Raw genomic sequence first — 19,898 nt, forward strand, 5'->3', positions numbered from 1 at the left:
CCACGTGTGCCTATTTGTGTTCGACTTTGGGGTGCTAGACCGAGATCGGCGGATGCCGTGCAGGGGTGAAGGAAATCTCAGGCATGTGCATAGGCTTTCTCACCGCAATTTATGTGACTGATATTCTTACGGACAAACGAGGAAGAAGAGGGCAGTGGTGCGGGCAGGAGCGCGCGCGCTAGGCCCGCTCACAGAGTCATTAAACGTCATATCACAACCATCGAGCGTCTTCTCTCTGTCCCCTGTTCTCCTGTTGTCATCGCTTGCCACCGCGTAACATTTGGTTGGAGGTGCGGCGTACTTCATCCCCATTCTCGCCTTGGAGCATCGACGCCATCTGTAAGCCGGGACCATCGACCGAGGGCCCAGGGGCACCGCCGAGCAGCTTTGCCCCAGCCTTCAAGCCCAGACCTGACAGACTACCACCGCCCAGCCCCCAGCCCGGACCTGAAGACAAGAACAGACAGACCAATCAGACCGAGACGAAGGACCCGAAAGCCAAGAATGACCCGAAGGAACTAATGCACACGAACACGCAACCCCCGCCCAAGCTGCCCGACATGACCTCGAGCCATCGGTCCCATGGAATCTGGTGACGGATGGTTGACAGCTCCAGGGGAGGCGGATCACCCACGCATCAGACATCGTAGCGGCAAGCCGTTCTATTCTTACTTCTTCCTTTTCTTCAAGCATCCAGACACGCCCATAATCATGCCATGGAACCATCATCGGTAAACTTCGTCGTCTTCTATCGGGATGATGGCTCGGTGGGTCCGGGTCATGTGACGGACGAAGGAGGAAGAAGAGGGCAGTGGCGCGGGAGGAGCGCGTGCGCTAGGCCCGCTCACAGATTCATTGAACGTCATCTCACGACCATCGAGCATCTTCTCTCTGTCCTCTGTTCTCCTTTTGCCATCGCTTGCCGCCATTTAACAATACTTTCAAATTAAAGTGCTTGCTTAATTTATCAAATGCCTCCTTGAAGTCGAGAGCGATAATCATCCTGAAGAAAGGGTTGTTGGAAATGCACTTAAGAAAAATGTGACCCTGCAGCCCGCAGTTGCCAGCACCATATTGTGCTTTCCACTTTCGTTGCGGCGAGATAGGTTTCGTGACGAGCTAGCGCAGAAACCAACTGGCACAAACCTTAGCACCTCTGGACATTACTGAGGTTTTGGAGTGCTCTTTACTGATACAGATCGCGATAGAACTACAAGATTGACGGAGAAAAAAAAACGCAGAAAAATAACGAACTGATATATTACGGTGCGCCCTTGCCAGGCGTGAAGGATATATTTGTGTCAAGCATGATTGAGCAAGGTTACAGCAATTTTGAGAGGGATATCATATCTGACTGTTAATGGCTTTGCTTCTGTTCTGTGTGGTGCCAAACTAATGCATCACTCTCGCACTAATCGCAATAATCACATCTTGTTCTTCATAAGTTTAATATAGATAGAATAAAATGGGGCATATTGCAGAAGTGTAGGATAAAAGTGAGTAAGGACAAAAAAAAAGGGGGGGGGGTGTTTATGTAAGCGCTTTAGCCCACGGCTATTTTTTAACTCTGCAAAAGACATTACAAACATAACGCTCAAAATCCACTCAGGCTGAGCAAAATGTGGTTATTTTCATCATGGTAAAAGAAAACAGCTTTTCTTTATGCCCTCTAACTTTCCAAACAAGTGTTTGTCGCAATCTATAGTTGTTCCTTTCTGTGCAAAAAAAAAGAAAATCTCTTATCTGGCATCTTTATTTTAATGAATCTGCAAAAAGCTATGAAGTTTCGAGCTCTAGACTGGCTGCTTCATCAAGTAGGCATGGCTGAAATCATATTTAAACAATGTGTTCAAACTTTACGGATATATGGCAGCACAAATGATGACTCATGTGTCCCTTTGCAACTTATGAGCTGCTCTCAGTGACGTAATCATTGTAGGACAATAATCACGAAGGTTGCAAGACATTCAAAAACTTTATTACACATTTTAAACCAACAAAGAATGGTGACTGCACAAAGAAAATAATAGAATAAAAATATAACAGCACCTGTTCTACAAAATGAAATTAGTGAGAATACGAGCCATCCATTAGAATCAGCAAGTGACACCCGAAGAGCAATGGAGTCAAAACAATAAGCTTAGCCCATTCACGAAGCCAGAGACAACCACGGCTTCATCTTGCGTTATGAGCCTTTGTTTTAGCCATTCTGTGTAGTTGCCTGTAACCCAGTTGTTCGAGCGTCAAAAAAAAATAACACAGTTAAATCGAGTAGGACGTCCAAAGCTTTTGTGCACAGGCGGCAGTTGATGGAGATGAGGACATCCAGTGCACAGTGCAAGAGTGTGTTGCAGTCTGCACATGGGGGGATCCACTGCAGTTATAGCTACAGCACTTCATACTTGCTTCCCATGAGTAATTCCTGGGTTTGAATCCACTATGTCCCCATTGTTTCTTTTTAGTGTGAAAGCACTACAAGCAGACACACAAACATTAGACAATTTGGCTATGCCCTGAACACCTGGATTAGTGCTAAATACATTAATGCTCACATAAGGCACAATAAAAGACACTAACTTCAAAGCATCCTGCCCATTCGTAGCTGACCATATTTGCCAAAAGCCTAGACAGTCAAAAGTCTAAGAAGCTGATGCCCACCTGCCCCCTTTGCCCCATTACTGCTGCCATAACACTCAACAAATGGGAGGAAGCCGCTGGCTTGGTAATCGCTGAACAATTTTGTTATGAAGACGAAATCATCTACCATATTCTTACTGATATTGCCACCAACTGACCCTGCCACTCTGTCACTGACACAACAGCTCTAGCCAACTCTGGCACCGACCCTGCCCAGAACATGCAAGTTCCAACTGTCGACTTTCAGAATCGGCAAGCCTTGCTGCCTCAAGCATTCACAAGAGCAGTGAATGTTATATGACCTTGCTGGACTCCTTGATTGTGACTTTCAATGGCAACAGAAAGCTATTAATGAATAGATGTCAAGATGATCATAAGTATACCCAACAGCTTGCCTTTTCAGATCACTTGCCCCCCTCTTTCCTGTTTTATATCACCCTTTCAAAACATGATGCTCCAAGCCTTCATTACCATTTCAAAAGCTGATCAGAGTGGAAGCAAGTGCTTATAGTGCAGTTTGGCAAGCAACTTTGTCTTATAAAGGCAAGATCTTGTCAATGTGCCTGAGTAAGCCAGCAGCGAGGAATTCACTTCACCAAAGACAAGATATCTGGAACGTACCCACTCTCATTAACTGACAAAGATATATTAGTAGCAGATTTAGGAGGAGGAACAACTTTTATTTCATTTATCTCTTTCTTCCCAAGTGGAGCCCTGTGTTCAGTGCTCCATGTGCCACCACTTTCCTCCAGGCCCGTTAGACTACAATTGTAAGAGGTGCAAAAGAAAAAAAAGAATGAAAAAAAGCCAGAAAGTGAAAAAAACAAACAAACATAGAGACAAAAAATAATGGGAAAAAGAAGATGCACAGAGAACACATCCTTCACTACATCAGATTTAAACTGTACCCAAATACTCGCCAAGCAGGCAAAATTGGGAAAGATGTATGAAAGGGTAAATGAAGCACAACTATAAATACATACCTCATAGAAGCCACATGACAGGAAAAAAAAACAAGCTTACTTGTAACAATGGCAAAAAACTTAGCAGGGAGAAGTGAAATGTACATATATATATATGTATGTATACAATTGGAAAAAGAATTAGCAAAAATGACAAATGTAAAAGTAAAGGCAATAAAAAACTCAGTAAGCATCCATGACTGGAAAACTTCCAAAATGCATAAAGCTGCACAAGTGGAAACAAGGAGTGAAAGAGGAAACCGACACTTACTAAAGGTAATGCCTATTGCACCACTACTGCACGCTTCTGGAGCTCAAAACAAAGCCTCAGTGAATAACAGTGCACCACAGAGGAGTTATGAAATGTATCGACACAACTCGTGTAACTATTGTTAAAGCATCTAGCAGAGCTGGTTCAGTCTAAAGGAGTAAGTCAGACCTGCACATCGCAGCACCTCCAGCAAAAAAATAATAATAGAAAATAAAAGAAATATTAATAGAAAGAAGTGGTATGCCCAAAGTAACTATTTGCTCGACAAAGAAGCAGGAGCCCTCCTCTCTACAGAGCATGGTAGGGGGTCTGCAGGGGGTCTGACACCTTCCAATTACCTAGCTCAGTCTTCAAACCTCATTGGGGTGCAGGTGATCTCTATCGGAGGTGAGATGGTCAACACCAGGCTATTTAGCTGAGTCAATTTGTTTCTTTTCTACCAAGGGCAGTCATACTCGCTTTCTAGCCACAGTTTGAGTAACTGTCACATGACACCAAAGCAGGCACAATGTGGGTAATCAGGGATGAAACCATCCACCACATCAAAACGAGGTCACGGCAGGTCCCTTGACTCTATTAATAAGTAGGCACTTGAGGTGTGCCTTTTCTAGCCACTTCAATATGCTTCACAGCAGTCCTGCACACTGGAGCAGGATCTCAATATTCATATGAAGAGCCCCCGGGGTAGTAACACCAGCCACACCCATAAAAACCATTAAATTGTTTATAGTTTCTGACTGCTGAACGAATGGCATCCACTGAATACGCAGCTGCAAATACCCTTATTTGGACCTGTTCTCCATGTTTAACTAATAGAAATCCTAAGGAAAGCTTCTGTAGCTCCTTTGCAAAGGGTGTAAAAAGAGTGGTCATGTTTGGCTTTGAAAAACCAAAACAAATAGCAGGCATAAGCATGTTCTGCTTTCAGACTGCAAGGTCCAGGTCCAGCTCAAGAATATCACACTGAACTGGCCAGATGTCAAAAGTTAATTTTTAAAACACTTTAATTCTATCTGTATTCCACAATAGTGAAATATTGTGAGTTGAAAAATCAGCCGACATACCTGGCATGTTCTATGCCATCCACTACGTCATCACACTTCCTCTGATTCTTTGCGGAAGTACTTCAAGTTTTGCTGCCCAAGAATTCGTTGAAGCTGCTCTTTCAAAGGAATTACAAGGAAGGAAGAGCAAAAGGCTATGTCAATATCCCATTCACAGTTCTCGCAGTGAATCTCAATCTGAGCTGTACTACCCAAGTACCTGGTACAATCAAGACAATAGAAGTGGTTCTCAGCTTCAGGAATGTGTACACCCAAAGCTTTGAAAAGCAAGTATATTTCAATTTTTGGAGCTTTTCCTGGGTTTTAGATTATATTCAGCAGGTCCAGCGGGTCTGTCATCCCCCTGGTCGCTGACTTTATGGCGCATCACATAGGACATGAGAAGGGCTGCAACTTGTGTCCTCTCATCAGCAACTTGCAAAGTACTTTGTTGAGCTCTGCAGTCAGCATCTTAAAATAAATGAGATATTCCACAAATATTAATTGGAGGAAAATGTTAGTTCACATCAAATTTTCCTACAGCCCACTTATACATAAGTGCCAAATAGCAGAGTAACTGATACAATGACAGGTGTATTTTACTGACAAACAGTGCGATATGGTTCCTTGCATGATAAATTCCATTTTTTTACATTTGTTAGGGTCAGCATAAAGGTGAGCATGTACTGAACATGCAAGCCAGAGAAAGGTTATCTGCCCAAAATGCTTAACATTTGCGCTTCATTCAAAGCTTTTGGTGTCAAGATGGAATTATCCTTTACAATTATATGCACATAAGCTCAATTTTGAACTACAATTAATGTATACTGAAAGTTGCATCCTTCTAATTTATATGGCATTTAAATCTTCAGCATTTCAGAAAAAAAGAAACGTGCTCACTTGAGGACCTCAGTCTTCATCAGAACCTGAGCTGTCTGCATCATTTGGCACAGGATAAGGTACTGGCACTTCTTCCTGCTTTGATAAAAAAAAATGTTGTGAGTCCAGAGGAGAAAATCTTGCCTCACTCAATAAGAACTTAGCCCAGCTTTCCTTTCTGAAATCATTGAAGCTTAAAATATTTATATCATGGAAAGCTTCATGAACAGCACTGCACGCCGCTTACAACTATAAAATGACAGTAGCATATTAATCAATGTTGCATGGCAGTTTCATTAAACCAAGGAGGGGGAGCAGAAAAGTGGACACAACAGATCCAATTCTTTAAAAAAAGAGAGGATGGCCACTACATGCAATTCATTTTTATAATCAGTTTATGAGGCTCGATAAATGTTTAAAGAGACAATAGCTATCCCTGCTAGTTTCCTATTTAACTAAAATTTGTTCAATTACTTTTTAAATCTTCACATAAAGGCTGGTTCACATGCAAGCAATTGAGTGAACTCAGTGGTGAGCGGCATCGACACAGCAAAAAATTTCCAACAGGTTGGAACTGGAGTGCTCGAGCTGCCGTGACAGCTCAAAATAAGTTTTTTAGTTACTGCGGCAGAAATTGCTGGAGTTTTCACTTGCATGTAAAACAGGCTTAAGCGCTCATAAGGCAATTATAATTTTAAAAGCAACTGTTATAACTGAAATTGATTGAAACGCCCACCTAAAGCCGTATATGTAAACACTTTGGATGTTAAGGGGTATCAATGGAAGGAAAAGGAGAAATGCTACATGGTGAACGCTGGAAGGCCAAGTTTGCTACATGGCCGCTTGCCAACTGCAAGCCAAAAAGTGTTCGTAATTTCAGTATCTGGAACGATATTCAGCCAGGAAGAGCACCTTTTTTAGTAGTCTTGGCGGCATTAGAGTTAAAATCAGCAATTCTCCAGAACTAAACATTTAAATAACTAAATGTACATTGGAAAAATGTATATCTTAAGCGACTACATTGCCATAGGTCAAGCACTCATCTTTTATGTCTTTTATGATAACCTGAGTCTCCTAACATTGTGGCATCCTATTGCAGACATGAGTAATTGTGTGCAGCAGGGGGTAATTATGGCGTGCTCTTGTTGCAGCAAAAACATGAAGATGCACGTGGTAGCACTGACTGACCATGATTTTGCTTCTTCCAGAGCCACACATGGCTCCTCCTAATGGTCAAGCTAGATACGTACATAGATCTGATTCTGCTAAACAATATTTAAGTATATATTTATTTAGCAATTTTTTGCTTCCACCTTGCGCAGCTGCTAAATTAGAGGAGAAAAGAGTAATTCAGGCCCCACCAACCTTGATGCACAGAAGGTGACAAAGCCCTGACTAAACCTTGAAGCATACTTTTGTTTATCCACTTCCCTCCAAAATCACAATGACATACCTCTCTAAGTCACTGAACTGCTTTTTGCATAATTATCGCAGGCATTACTGATCACAGAATTTCACTCTTGGTAGCGCGAGTAACACTCAAGCTGAAAGAAAACTAAAAAACCTTCAGCGTGGTGCACATCAAAGTCACATCCTTGTTTATGCAACAATGTGACCAGGGTTTAAAGTGCTGTTTTGTGATATGGGTCAGGTATTAAAAGGTGGGAAAGAAAAAAATAAAAAGTATCTGAAGGCCACTGACTTTTCAGTAAATCCATACAACTATAGATGTCATTGGCATTAAAATTATGATCTTAAAGTCATCAATAAAGCTTGACAGAAGCAAATTAACAGGCTTTAGTGAGTGACTTTATATTTATTGATGACCAACCTCAGATAGGGTGTCCCCTAAGCATGGTAAACACACTTGATAACACTGTGTATTTTGGAAACTGAAACTTGGTGACATTGGAAACCCTGTCCTCCTACAGGTGCTCTCATTTTTCAGCTTTTGTCAAGCCATTTCCTTGCTTTAGCAACAACTCAGCCACTAATTCCTGTTTCTTGCCGACAGCTAACTGGCACTGAGGCTATCAGCGTTCAGAGCGATAAATGGATTTCAAACCTGCACGGTCCTTTCTCCATGAATATGAACATAATACTACGCTTTCATACATAGTCATCTTAATTACTGCATTACGACTTGGGATTTCACATATCATTCACACATGACATCACACCACTACAACACGTACAAAACCAAGCTTTACGTATATTTACATTCAGCCCATATCGTGCCAATATTCCCAAGTTTTTTCAGCAACTTAACATTCTTCCCATCTCTGCCTTACTCATGTATAACTTAGGCACTTTCACATATTGTTTTGTTAGTGACAACAATCTTCTCTAGTTTATATATCGTCAAGATCTTACTGACCCCAATACCACTAGATTTTCATCAAGAAGTAATTTTCTCCTGCCAAGAGTGAGCACTAATTACCGTAGTTGGATTCACATCAGTCAAAGCATGGAATAACATACCTCCGGACATCAAATCAAGTCTTTTGCTACATTTGTTTAATGGCGCTCATTTTGTTCTTCAATTCTTCAATCATTCAGTGCCACCAACTAATGAAATACTTCATACACACTTCATAAAAAGTTACTTTTAAAACTTTTTTTGCACATGTTCACTTGTTTGTATTAATATTTGAATAATGAATACTTGTATTTTCTTGTATTACTTTACGCTATGCTGCTGCTCTTCCTTTCATTTTTTTTTATGATATGATACTACTTGTGTCTACGGTTACTTCTATGTGGGGTATTCTATAATTTAAGGATGAATTTTTTTCCTTGCCTCTATAACATTTATTTGTTATAGAGGCAAGGGAGAAAAAATTATTATTGTTATAACATACTATATTTTTACTTTGTACATTTGCTGTTACCACTGCTCCCTTTCATAACTCGTTTTAATTAGCTGAGGAGGTCCCAGTACAGTACATTTCACTATGGGACTCCTTTTGTATTTATTTATTATGTATGTAATGCTATCCTATATTAAGTGCAATAAACTTGAAACTTGACAAAAAAAATTGAAATCTTAGACCCTGGTTGCAGTTTTAGTTTGAATCTTTAGACCTCAATCTTCTTTTTTTTTCTACTTGCAGCACAATAGTTTACAAAAAAAAAACAAGCACAAGAGCTACTGTAACGTTTCCATAACAAATTCTGGGACTGGCCAAACTAAAATGTTACAATTTTACCTGCGCTGTTGCCGGCTGCTCTAGGAGACTGTCATGCACATCTGTGCCTACTGGCAAGCAATATCTTGCTTTGGCCTGGTGTAAGAAAGGCTGGGTTATTGGTTATCACGTTTATCACTTTTTAGTGGCAACTCTTTTAGGACACCAAGTTTCTCAACTGAGAAATGAAAGGTATTTTGAAACATCTCAAAATAAAGATCATCAAGGAAAGAATGCAGTGTGAGATGTCATGTGTAAACTATGCTAACTGTGCTTAGTTTGAACTGTGCTGAAAATTAGATACCAGATTATAAATCGAGAAACTTCGTACTGTGCGAATATGAAGTTCCTTGTAGTGGGGACAAGTGAAACAAATATATAATTAAACACTGACAACTTTGTGCCATGAGCATTCTCTTTCTCTGCCAAAAGCCTTTTTCATACCTGGCATCAATCCAGGGGCACCTCTCTATCCTTGTCTTCATCAATGCTCTGTGTAACCTGGTAACAAAGAGCATAGATGTTAGACAATAAATCAGCCGACTTTCATGAAACATCGGGCACACCGTTAACATACATTCAAGTAAAGCTTCGAATACAGAGCTCTATGCAACATGCTGAAGAGCATGTACCCCCCACCCTTACACACACACATACACACACACACAGTGGCCCTTCCTACTATGCTATATATCTAATAATGTAAATAATATATCCTGGTTCATATGTTAACCGCATGGAACTAAAATAGTAGAGTTAGGGCAAGGGTGATGCATTAGTTTAATTTCAGCTCACAGAATCCAAGCACAAGCTATTTAACAATCAGACGTGGAGGTAATGCATAAAAGACTAGTCCTGGACTCACACTGATATGGCCTGTTTTCCTCCTCCAAAGCGGCAGAAAAACATTGATGGAACTATTTGAGAGATGTAGGGTAATTGTGATGGTGGTGGCAGAAAAATATTTTCCTCATTATCTCATTTATTGTGCAGTTCCATTTTTTCAATGTTGTCTATCACCACAGGACTGTGAGATTCACAGTAAACCATTAAAATCACTTCTCCAGTCACTAAGCAAGTGCAGATCACCTCAAAAAAAGGGACCTCCTAGAAATCCTGTTTTTGCATCTCGACAAGGTCTCTCAACAGCTAAACAAAGATTATGCGGGGACCCCGTCTCCTCGTTCTGGTTTTCTCTCTAAGTGCCTGTTGCTGGAAAGTTTTATTATTTGTGATTGCATATATGATGCAGCTTAAAACAAAGTCCCTTCCCCTCCTCCCCCCCCTCCTACTCTCATAGGTTGCAGCCCACCGGGAGCAGAGAGCTTATTTAAGATGACACTTACTCTATGAAGGTGCTGTACGGAATACCATGCCAATTACTGTAAAAGGTCAGTAAACATGGCGTCAGTGCAATGCCCAGCCCCCAGGCAGTGAGAGATTCAAAGTAGCAACTTCCGAGATGTTTGGCGTACTTATAACCCCCCCGCGCCACTTTTTTTTTTTACGGGATCTCGACTGCGCACACACTTATGCAAATGAGACGCTCCTCAAAGACCGCGCTTTCCGACCCCAGAACAATTATGAGACTCGGCTCTATGTTTTCAAATAAAATGAATTAACACCATGATCTTCACTGGTTAGAGGTTGAACAGCAAGCCCAGATTTGAGTAAAGTCTGTCCGCGCGTCTTTAGCCAACCGAGTTCGAACGTATATATTTACCTCTCCGGCCGCCTTGTACTACTGCAGAGTTGTCGGTAGAATTGTCGTCGTCGTAGATCTCGCCAAACTGGGGGCGTCGAAGTCAGAAGTTCCACCGCTCGAAGGGGCGTGAGAGGTCTCGGCAGCCATGTGCATTCTGAACCGCCGATTTTCCGTTTTTCTGTGCATGAGCACATATCTTGCTGAAGGTGGCGTTTGCACCTTAAAGGCATAGCGCGCGTCGTTCCACGGGTTCCACAGTCCCCCTTTTGTCACAGAACGCACATCGACGAATAAGTCCAATAAAACGTATCCAGAAATCGTCCTGTATTTACAGCTAGGCCTAGGCCTTCCCTTGGCAAAGCGGTGTGTGTTTGTCGATTAACTCTATGGGTTTGATGTGGTTGGTGTTGTGATTAAGTAGATAACTGCCACATATCTGGCAAATAGTGTAGATCATGAACGTAAATGTACATACCACTGAAATTAAGTGGTACTATGCGCCACCTGCCTTTTGTATTTTGTGAAAACTACCTTGCAACAGTAGCCCTTAAGCCACAGAATCCTTGATTTTCGGGATAAAAATTCAAACGCTGAAGAGCGTGAAAGACTGTCCGTTGAACATGCATGGGTACATGAGCGCAGCCGCGGTATCCAAGTTGAAACGGACGTTCAGGGCACAAGATTAATTCCCGGGTCGCTCGAAATTGAATTTGGCTTTCCTGCAGTAACGCACTTGCACAATTGAACCGCTGAACGATTATGTTCTAATTGCTATAGTTTTCTTCTTCAGGGACCATATATAGTTATTTGATACTGCCCATGGTAAATTGCATGGTCTAATTGTTTATAGAACTTAATTCCCAGTTGATATATCTGGCTGGCTTATAGAAATTTCTTGCAAAAAGGGTCTTGGGTTCGCGCTGCAAGCTTTGCTCTACGTGCTTCCAGCATTAACACACGCTCGGCCCCATGACTAGAGCACTGCACCTGATTTTCCGGTCCGGGCCCGGCCCATGCCCACCGTTTAAAGGCCGCCAAGCCCGGGACTGGCCCTGGCCCATGCACACATGAACCAGGCGCGTACCTGGCCCGCGTTTCCACTAGGTCCGCCCCAGGCCCGACAAAGTCTGCATGCGCAGACGCCTTAAAAATGTACTGCTTACCGCCAGTACATAAAAATAAGCCAAGATGAGACCAAAAAAAAAAAAGAAACTTACAGTAATAATATTCTCAACAGAGAATTAAGGGCAGTAGCATCTGTAGAAGCAAAGGTTTCGTCAAGAGAGTTTTGGGAAGACATTTTACTCCTCTGTCTACAATACGCTTTCTTTTATTCGGCGTCAAATAAATCACTGGACCAAATTCAGCGGCAGGTTTCCTTCATTTCCGAAAGAAGCTGTATACACAGAAAGCCCCGGCCCGCGGCCCGTTCCCGTGCAGTGTTCTACCGACCCCCTGCCCCAATCCCGATCACGTATATAACACAAGCAAATATACGGGACGTCGTGTCAGACACGTATGGCGAGCTTAGTACGGATCACACATATGCTCTTTCACATATGTACTACAATCAGCTGAATACGGCAGCGACGATGTCTTGCGATGTGTTTGCTAACACGTTGAAATGGCCACAGAGCGTAGCGTGGCGGAACGTCCGTGGCCACGATGGGATGCCGATCTTCTCTGTCTCTTACTCAAGTGATTAAGAGGGACTCACGTATACCACTTTCAGGACTAGATCATACCTCTTAAACCTCCTGCGTCCCTTTTGTTTTCCTGAATACATTCGAGGGGTGCACATACATCATGACTGATGTTTTGTGGTCGTGTGCGCCTCTCAGCTAGCAGTTCTAGTGAAATGATGCCGAGACAGCGAGAAAACCGAATTGTTATCCTTTCGAACAATCGTCCTCATAACGCTGCGGACGAGTTCTTCGTTAACTTCCGGGCAAAAGGAGCAACATGCAGTACGACTTATCTGACGACGGCGACCGCTAATTGACAAAAAAATAAAAATAAAATAAGAATGGAGTTGATAATGAAATTGCTACGCCTTTGTATATGAAGCTGTACACATTATGGTGCGTTACAAAACCTAAGCAGACAGAAAAGCAGATGCAGAAGGAGCTGTGTAAGAACATTGTGTGTGTCAATGTCAAGCGAGACAAAAATGTGTCGTGTAGACCTATAAAATTTGAAAAATAAATATATAAAAAAGTCGCTTGTATTACGGCCTCCGAGATCACCAAACGCGCGCGTTTGCTGATCTCGGAGGCCATGCTTGTATACATGGTAAAAAGATGTCATAAGTGAAAAAAAAAATAAATGAGGAAAAAGATTGTTAAAATAGAATAACAAGGGCTAGATTTGGGGCTAAATGATGTGAGTTACTACTAAAAGAAGAGACAGAAACATTATTTACTCCTTATAGGTGGCGGGTGCGATACACGTGCGATTAGGCCATTTTGGGATCCATTGGTGACATGTGACACCTTGTTCAAGTTCGCGCTGTTCCAATTTTCCGATGTCTTTTGCTGTAGAGTATGTTAATGTAATTCAGGGGCATGACGCAGTCGTCAAACGTAACTCAAAAACCTTGCCGACGTTCAGCGGCCCTTCACAGAAGGTCAATCGGATAAACGTTGCCTGGCCCGAGAGGATAAAAAACGGCGGGCAACTGGCTCATCAAAGCTGCTCGTCGCGCAAGCTGTCAAGTTCAGCCGTAAGTATACAGACTGTTATTGTATTTTTTGCAGATGTAGAACTGGCGCCCTTGCATTGAGCCAGATAGCGCTGCTATTTCGCTGTGGCGGTATGCATGCATGTTTATCAAGAAGGAGGAATAGACTTCGCGTATCTCCTCCACCCGCGTCTGGCGCTTCGCCTCGGATGCTGGCTGGTGCGCGTTGTTCTTCGGTCAGGTTGATCGCGCCCAGCTGGGTGTGAGGGTCAGAGCTGTGCAGGGTCTCCCAGGTTCTTTGGTTATTTATATTTACGGCCCTCCTTGGGGAGAAGGGTCATGCACGTAGTACTCAACATGTCGACAGTGCAGTAATTTTTTCCCCCAACGTTGGTATTAAGGGAGAAAAAAAATACGATGTCACGCCACAGAAACACTTTTGGCACATATCGCAGTGTCCGGATTTTGCAGTGACGTAAACAAGTGGAGCCATGGTTAAAATACTTCGTGCTTGTTTCTGTACTCTGAAGGGACGGAAGAGGAAAGTTTTTCGTCAAGAACTGGTCCTAGATACCAAAAACCGGCGTTATTGGGTTTTTCAGATGCCGTAATTTTTTTACCGGCGAATGTTTATCAATGTTTTTTTGTTAGAACCGGAAAGTACATTGCCTGCTTGTGCCGTCTGTTTTTTTTAACGATATTTACTGCCTAAGGGCATCAGTAGGGTATGAGATGAAGAATGAAGAAATGAATAAATTAATGGAAAAAGGTTGGGTGATTTTATGAAGTCAAGGAGTGAGCAATGATGTCCCTCCGTCCAGGTGATATACGAGGCAGGATTGTTTGCTGGTAGGCTAGCTATCGCCAAGTGCCGGATTCGTGTCAATTTCAGTGCTGGGCAGTCCCACAGCAAGTGGTGAATGTCGGCTTCAGCATTTTTGTTCTTGCATATCGGACACCGTGGGTGGGGATATAAGTGTCCCCGCCCAGGGTGTTCGATATGTAAAAACAAATATGAACGTAGTCATTGCTTTTTCAGAGCGAGAGCTCAATTTTGAACTGTGCCATTTGTATGTTAAGGCAAGTGATGTCATTCACAAGCCATAATATAGAGTGAAGCAAAGACGGGTATGAGAATGTCTGCTAATAGGTTTTCTTCTTCCTAGCTGTGCGCAGCAATCTGGAAATATTACTGAATGCAATGCTTGAGGAAGAGGAGGGATATGGTGATGCCCATCGACTGAAGACCAGCAAGGTTTCTGTCTGCTGTACCTTCCATTCGTGTGTTATAGGCCATAATGAGAAAATGTTTTGTATTGCTTTTTAGATTTCTGTAAAAATGTATTGTTTTCCTTCTTTCACAACAGCATAAAATGCTTACTTTTGCAATCTAATCCCTGAGACAGAGTCAGAAATTAAATAGATCTGCAAGCCATTAAGATATGTTTTAAGATTATCATGTAGCAACTTCCTTATTCGAGTTAGCAGTGTGCTGCAGAAGCCTGTTTGAGCCAGAAATCCTGTACAGGGTGGTCGTGAACCCCATGTGTATCGGCCAGCTCCACAGCATCTTGGAGCTGGTAGATGGTCAAATTATTCAGCAGAAAGCTTTTTATGTTATTCAGTAAGTCTGGCACACCAATTTCAGCGAGTTTAACATGCAGTACATTGGCAAAAGAAATTATTTTTCTGAGCCTTAATGGGCAGCTTAGTGGCATCACCTGTTGCCTTAGTGTTGATGCTAAGCTTTCACTATTCTCTTAAGTACCACAGCTTGCTATTGAAAATAATGTTCAAATTGCATTCTTCATTATACCATTAGTCTCTTACATTCCTCCAGGCCTCTTATTGATGAATGACTGCTGCTTGTTAAAAGCTAGGAATCAGTTCTAAATTGTTTGTGTTTAAGCAGTTAAACCTCATTTTTGAAAAAAAAAATTATGGTGTTTCTTTTTTGTATAATAGAAGCCAGGAAAACGAAAGGGGGAGACAGCATCTTAGGCTGGAATTAGATCAAAAGGTAAGCAACTACATGTTTTTGGCTATGTTGAAGTAGTTAGAAGGCTTATCTATGCATAACTCATATTGAATAAAAAATTGTCATTGGCAATTTAAATACACTTTTGCAATATTATGATCCTCCACATAAATAAGAGTTAAAATCAGGCAAAAATTTTTCATATTGTGTCTACTGGAGAAAGGAATGGCTTGTCTGCAATTTTAATGGCCTGGGAATGCAGCATCATATTATGCATGTAGTGATCACACAGTCTGAGCTCTCTGTGTCAATTTGTACAGGTCATGTTACAGCTAATGATTACTTTTGTAAATGGGGAAGGATTTTCACGGTACAATTGAGTGTCACAATTAAAGGCCTGTGATCAATCATTACATGGCACTCTCTGGCACATTAAATGGTTGGCATGGTGCATGTGCAGAATTAGACACATGATGAGGAATGTTTTTCAATGCCCGTCCCAGTCCTTTCTGCCATCACTGCAAATTTGTGACTGCCTGCAACCCAGTATTGATTTCAAAGCTCTGGCTAGACTTAGAAAGGGGTCCATTCACAGCTGGTTCATTTATTGCTATGTCTTGAAGCCAGTTAACCATTGAAGGGCCTGTCTAAGAGCGCACTGTCTTAGCTCAGCGAAACTAACCATAAACGAACACGCAGCGCAGTGCTAATACAGTGGAACCCCACTATAGTAAACTCGGATATAGTAAAATGAAACTGAAGTGCCAGTTCCTCTTCCATAAGTGACATCTTTTGCCTAAATGGTAAAAACATTTTTGGTAACAATCAGTTGTCGTAAAGTGCACCTGGCCACGGGGATGTACTTCCCTTGAAATTACATCGCTGCACACGCACTACTTAGAGTCGAAGGGCAGATATAAAAAAAAACAAAAAAAAAAACGCAAAACTGCTTTTTTAATGGCTTTACCATCAGGCTCACCAACACTAAGGAGCCAACTTTACATAAGCCTTAGAACCGTGAAGGAAAAAATGCAGTGCATAGGATAAAAAAGTAAAGTTGGCTATGAATATGGAAGGAAGGTGGTGCAGTTCACTCAGAAGTAAAAGAGCGGAAAAGCGTAGCAAGAAGTAGGGAAAGAAAGAAATTTCCGAGCTGCAGGGAGGAACACAAGGGAGTGATGGCAAGAAATGTAGGCGCGGCATGTTCAGTTTTGCTGTGCTTGACTGTCACATACATTTCTCATCTATTGCCTTTTAAATGCCCTAAACAGTGGAACGCAATGCCGTGTACATTCAAGGCTTTGGTTTTCACATGAAATCACTCAGTTGAACAATAATAGAGTAGAACGTTGAGCTAGTTGGTGTAACATCTTGGAAGGAGGCAGCAGAGCAGGGGAACAAAACCGAAGAAGCGCACACAGACACAAGGACAACGCTGCACTGACAACTATATTGATCTGAACACGCGCATCTTTTCTCCCTTCACTTTACCTCTGCAGCTAACTTATTCCTTATCTTTAACATCCTGCCAACAAGCGTAATCTAATTCCTTTTTCAACAGTACCACTGAAGGCGTGGTAACACACTGGTCTTCCGAGCTCCTGATTGCACGTGCTTCGAAAATTTCCCTTGTTAACCTGTCCTTATTCCTTCTCAAAACCTTCACATTGTGAAGGTCAGCTGGACATTTTTGGTCTTTGCAAATACAAATAAAGCAGCCTCTGCAGTGCACTGCGAGGTTGGTGTCTAACTTCTCCGATACTGCTGCAGCGTGCTGTCTAATTTTGTCATTAATGAATCTTCCTGTTTGTCCAATGTAATGCTTGATGTAGTTTTTTTTTAGCGCAAAGACAAAGACAAGAATCGCGAGACGTTTGCACTAAAAAAAAAGAAAAAACCTACATCAAAATGAACTACCAACTCGCCCAGCAGGAAGTTTTAATGAATGTATTGCTTCCCACAATGTAAGGGAATCTGGTAGACAATCCCCTGGATACAATCGGAGTACCTTGTCCGGTGCGCAGTTTGGCATCTAGACTTAAACTCCTGGTTATTCACTCGAGCAAACTTGCCTTTGGCTCTGTTTTATGTCGCAGGACACAATCCGGATGCCATGTCTGTGTCCAATCTTCATCAAATTATGGGTCAATCCATGAGTATATGGTACCACTGACCACTTATTTCTTTGTTTAAAGAAATAATGTAAAGGGCATCCTCGGAAAGAAGAGCCGTCCAAGCTTACTTTGCGTGCGCCTTTACTGCTGATTCTGATCACATGTCGGTGGCAGCACTTTGCAAAGTGTGGAGGCCACGTGCTCCTGTGTTCTCTCTTATATTGCTTCTAGCTGTACTATGTCGCATACTTACATGCCAAAGTTATTGGCACGAGCGCAAGACTGCCTGTCTTGTTTGCGTGATAGAAAAAGTTATGCGTTCACATAACCTTTACTGTGTTGAAGAGCTGGAAAGGAGCAGACATTTTCTGCCAGCCAAATAGTCTGTCTCATCATCATTATCATCATCCTTTTCTATCCCTTAAAGGCCCCAAGTGGGGTATTAAATGGGGGGGGGGAATCGATAACATATGTATCAGCGGTCCGGAAATGAAAAACGAGAACAGGCACTACAATGCAGTAATACAACAGCAATACAAGAATACCATAAATTGTACCTGAGCACAATTCAAAAACTCCTAAAACAGACTATGGCAGTATAAGAGCAAAAACAAATGCAACGTAGACCACAATCACATAAACTCGAAAGAATAAAAATTACACAGAAAGGAAACCATTGTAGTTGTTCGTTTAGATCGGCAGCAAGTATAGTCGTAAATTTAAATGTCATGCTTGGAGGCTATTGATTCGGATAATTTATTCCATGCTGCAATTGGTCTAGGAAAAAAGGACCTGTTGAAAGCATCAGTGTGACCATGAAGACGCTGAACGCTCATTGAATTATAATGGCAACGAGAAGTGCCTAGTGGCAACTCTAAGAGCAAGTTTGGTCAATGAGGACAAAGTTGTGCAATTTTCCGTCGGAATTTCCAGTGGGTGAAGGTCAAGGGAGGCTTTGATACCAGTCATGTAATCCAAATTATGTGCGCTAAAATGTTGTTATCTGAGCACTGTTGCGATACAGTGCTTGTCGTTCAGATTTAGCACTGTATGCGACTACTTTTTTAGAGTACAAACATTTTCGTTGAATTGGGAACCAGAAATCTTGCATCTAGAAAGAAAAGTGCAAATTTTCTTGGGCTCACTCATTCAGAATGCACCTTGAATATTTTAATCTGAGTGCTCGCTTTGTCTATTTCATCTGAGGCAGTTGAGACCATTGCGCATTATTTTGAGCAAGTGAGTCCATTTAACCGAGCAGCTGGCGGGTGTGTATGTAGGCACACCTTCTTCCTGTAGGTATTGCTTTATGTACACTGGAATATGGACACTGCCTCCTTGCATTCCAATCTTATAGTTGGTGCTGTGCAGTGGTAACTCAATCTGCGTTGGTTGTACAATACATAGCTGCCTTTTGTGGTGCCACCTCAAGGACGATTTCTAAACTCTGCAAGTGATACCTTTCTGATTATGTCTGCAGACCTTGTGCAGGAGCAAATGAAAAAAAAAAAAGGTTATTTTCTAAGACCCAGACAAAGGCAAATAAGTTTTACTCAGTAGCATTGTTGGTTGCTGCACGACATAGTGCAAATGATTTCTAGCTGAGTAGCACCTTTGTGTTGCTCTGTGCTGTCGGTAGCTAAATAAGTTTGGGAAATTTAAACTTCACCCATCTGAAGCTCCGATGTGCAGTGTTGCTCATGTTTTCTTTCTGTAATGTTATGTTGTTTTAGAGTTGCCAGAACTTGTTGACGTCTTCAATACTTCTGAAATGGCTGGTGCAGCAGCAGGAAATATTGGTGTACTGAGTGTTTTGGCTGTCCTGTAAGTGTTGATCAACTGTTGCAATGAAAATTAAGTTAACCTGTAGCCCTTTATAAGAGGCACCTATTCTGCATTATTTTTTTATACCCGTTGCTAAGCATGATTCTCTCAGAAAGTACTGTGTGTCAAGTTGGGTAGTGTAAATGCCTCATTGGGGCACTGAAAATTGACCTGACAGAGCTGCACAGTCTAAGCAGTAAGAAATCTAATCGTCCCAGATACACCTTCAGTTTTACTATGAACAGAAGAGTTTAAAATCAAGTCTAAACAATGTTTGTTGCGCTGTTGGGACCATGAAGGTGGCACATCTATTAGATCAAAGTAGGGAATTCGCTTGTAGGATGAAAGAGCACTGAACAAGTGCAGAGGGGGAGCCTCTGGGGAATCGATAACATATGTATCAGCGGTCCGGAAATGAAAAACGAGAACAGGCACTACAATGCAGTATTACAACAGCAATACAAGAATACCATAAATTGTACCTGAGCACAATTCAAAAACTCCTAAAACAGACTATGGCAGTATAAGAGCAAAAACAAATGCAACGTAGACCACAATCACATAAACTCGAAAGAATAAAAATTACACAGAAAGGAAACCATTGTAGTTGTTCGTTT

At 41.9% G+C, this 19,898-nt stretch overlaps 1 protein-coding gene and 1 long non-coding RNA gene across 4 annotated transcripts in view; one reads left to right on the forward strand and one right to left on the reverse strand.

The window, feature by feature from the left end:
* LOC146200545 (uncharacterized) overlaps positions 1–19,898 on the reverse strand; it is a 115,441-nt gene that overhangs the window by 34,467 nt on the left and 61,076 nt on the right. The window lies entirely within an intron of this gene.
* LOC146200547 (uncharacterized) lies at positions 13,258–19,226 on the forward strand. Of its 3 annotated transcripts, none has more exons than XR_014705255.1 (4): positions 13,258–13,407; positions 14,532–14,620; positions 15,331–15,385; positions 19,191–19,226. It is a non-coding gene; the product is annotated as an uncharacterized LOC146200547 (long non-coding RNA). The 3 variants fall into 3 exon arrangements; XR_014705256.1 differs by lacking the exon at positions 19,191–19,226 and adding an exon at positions 17,440–17,528; XR_014705257.1 differs by lacking the exon at positions 19,191–19,226 and adding an exon at positions 15,664–15,682.

The sequence above is a fragment of the Amblyomma maculatum genome, chromosome 2 (genome assembly GCF_055883805.1).
Source record: "Amblyomma maculatum isolate TAMU_Amacu chromosome 2, ASM5588380v1, whole genome shotgun sequence".
Lineage (NCBI taxonomy): Eukaryota > Metazoa > Arthropoda > Arachnida > Ixodida > Ixodidae > Amblyomma > Amblyomma maculatum.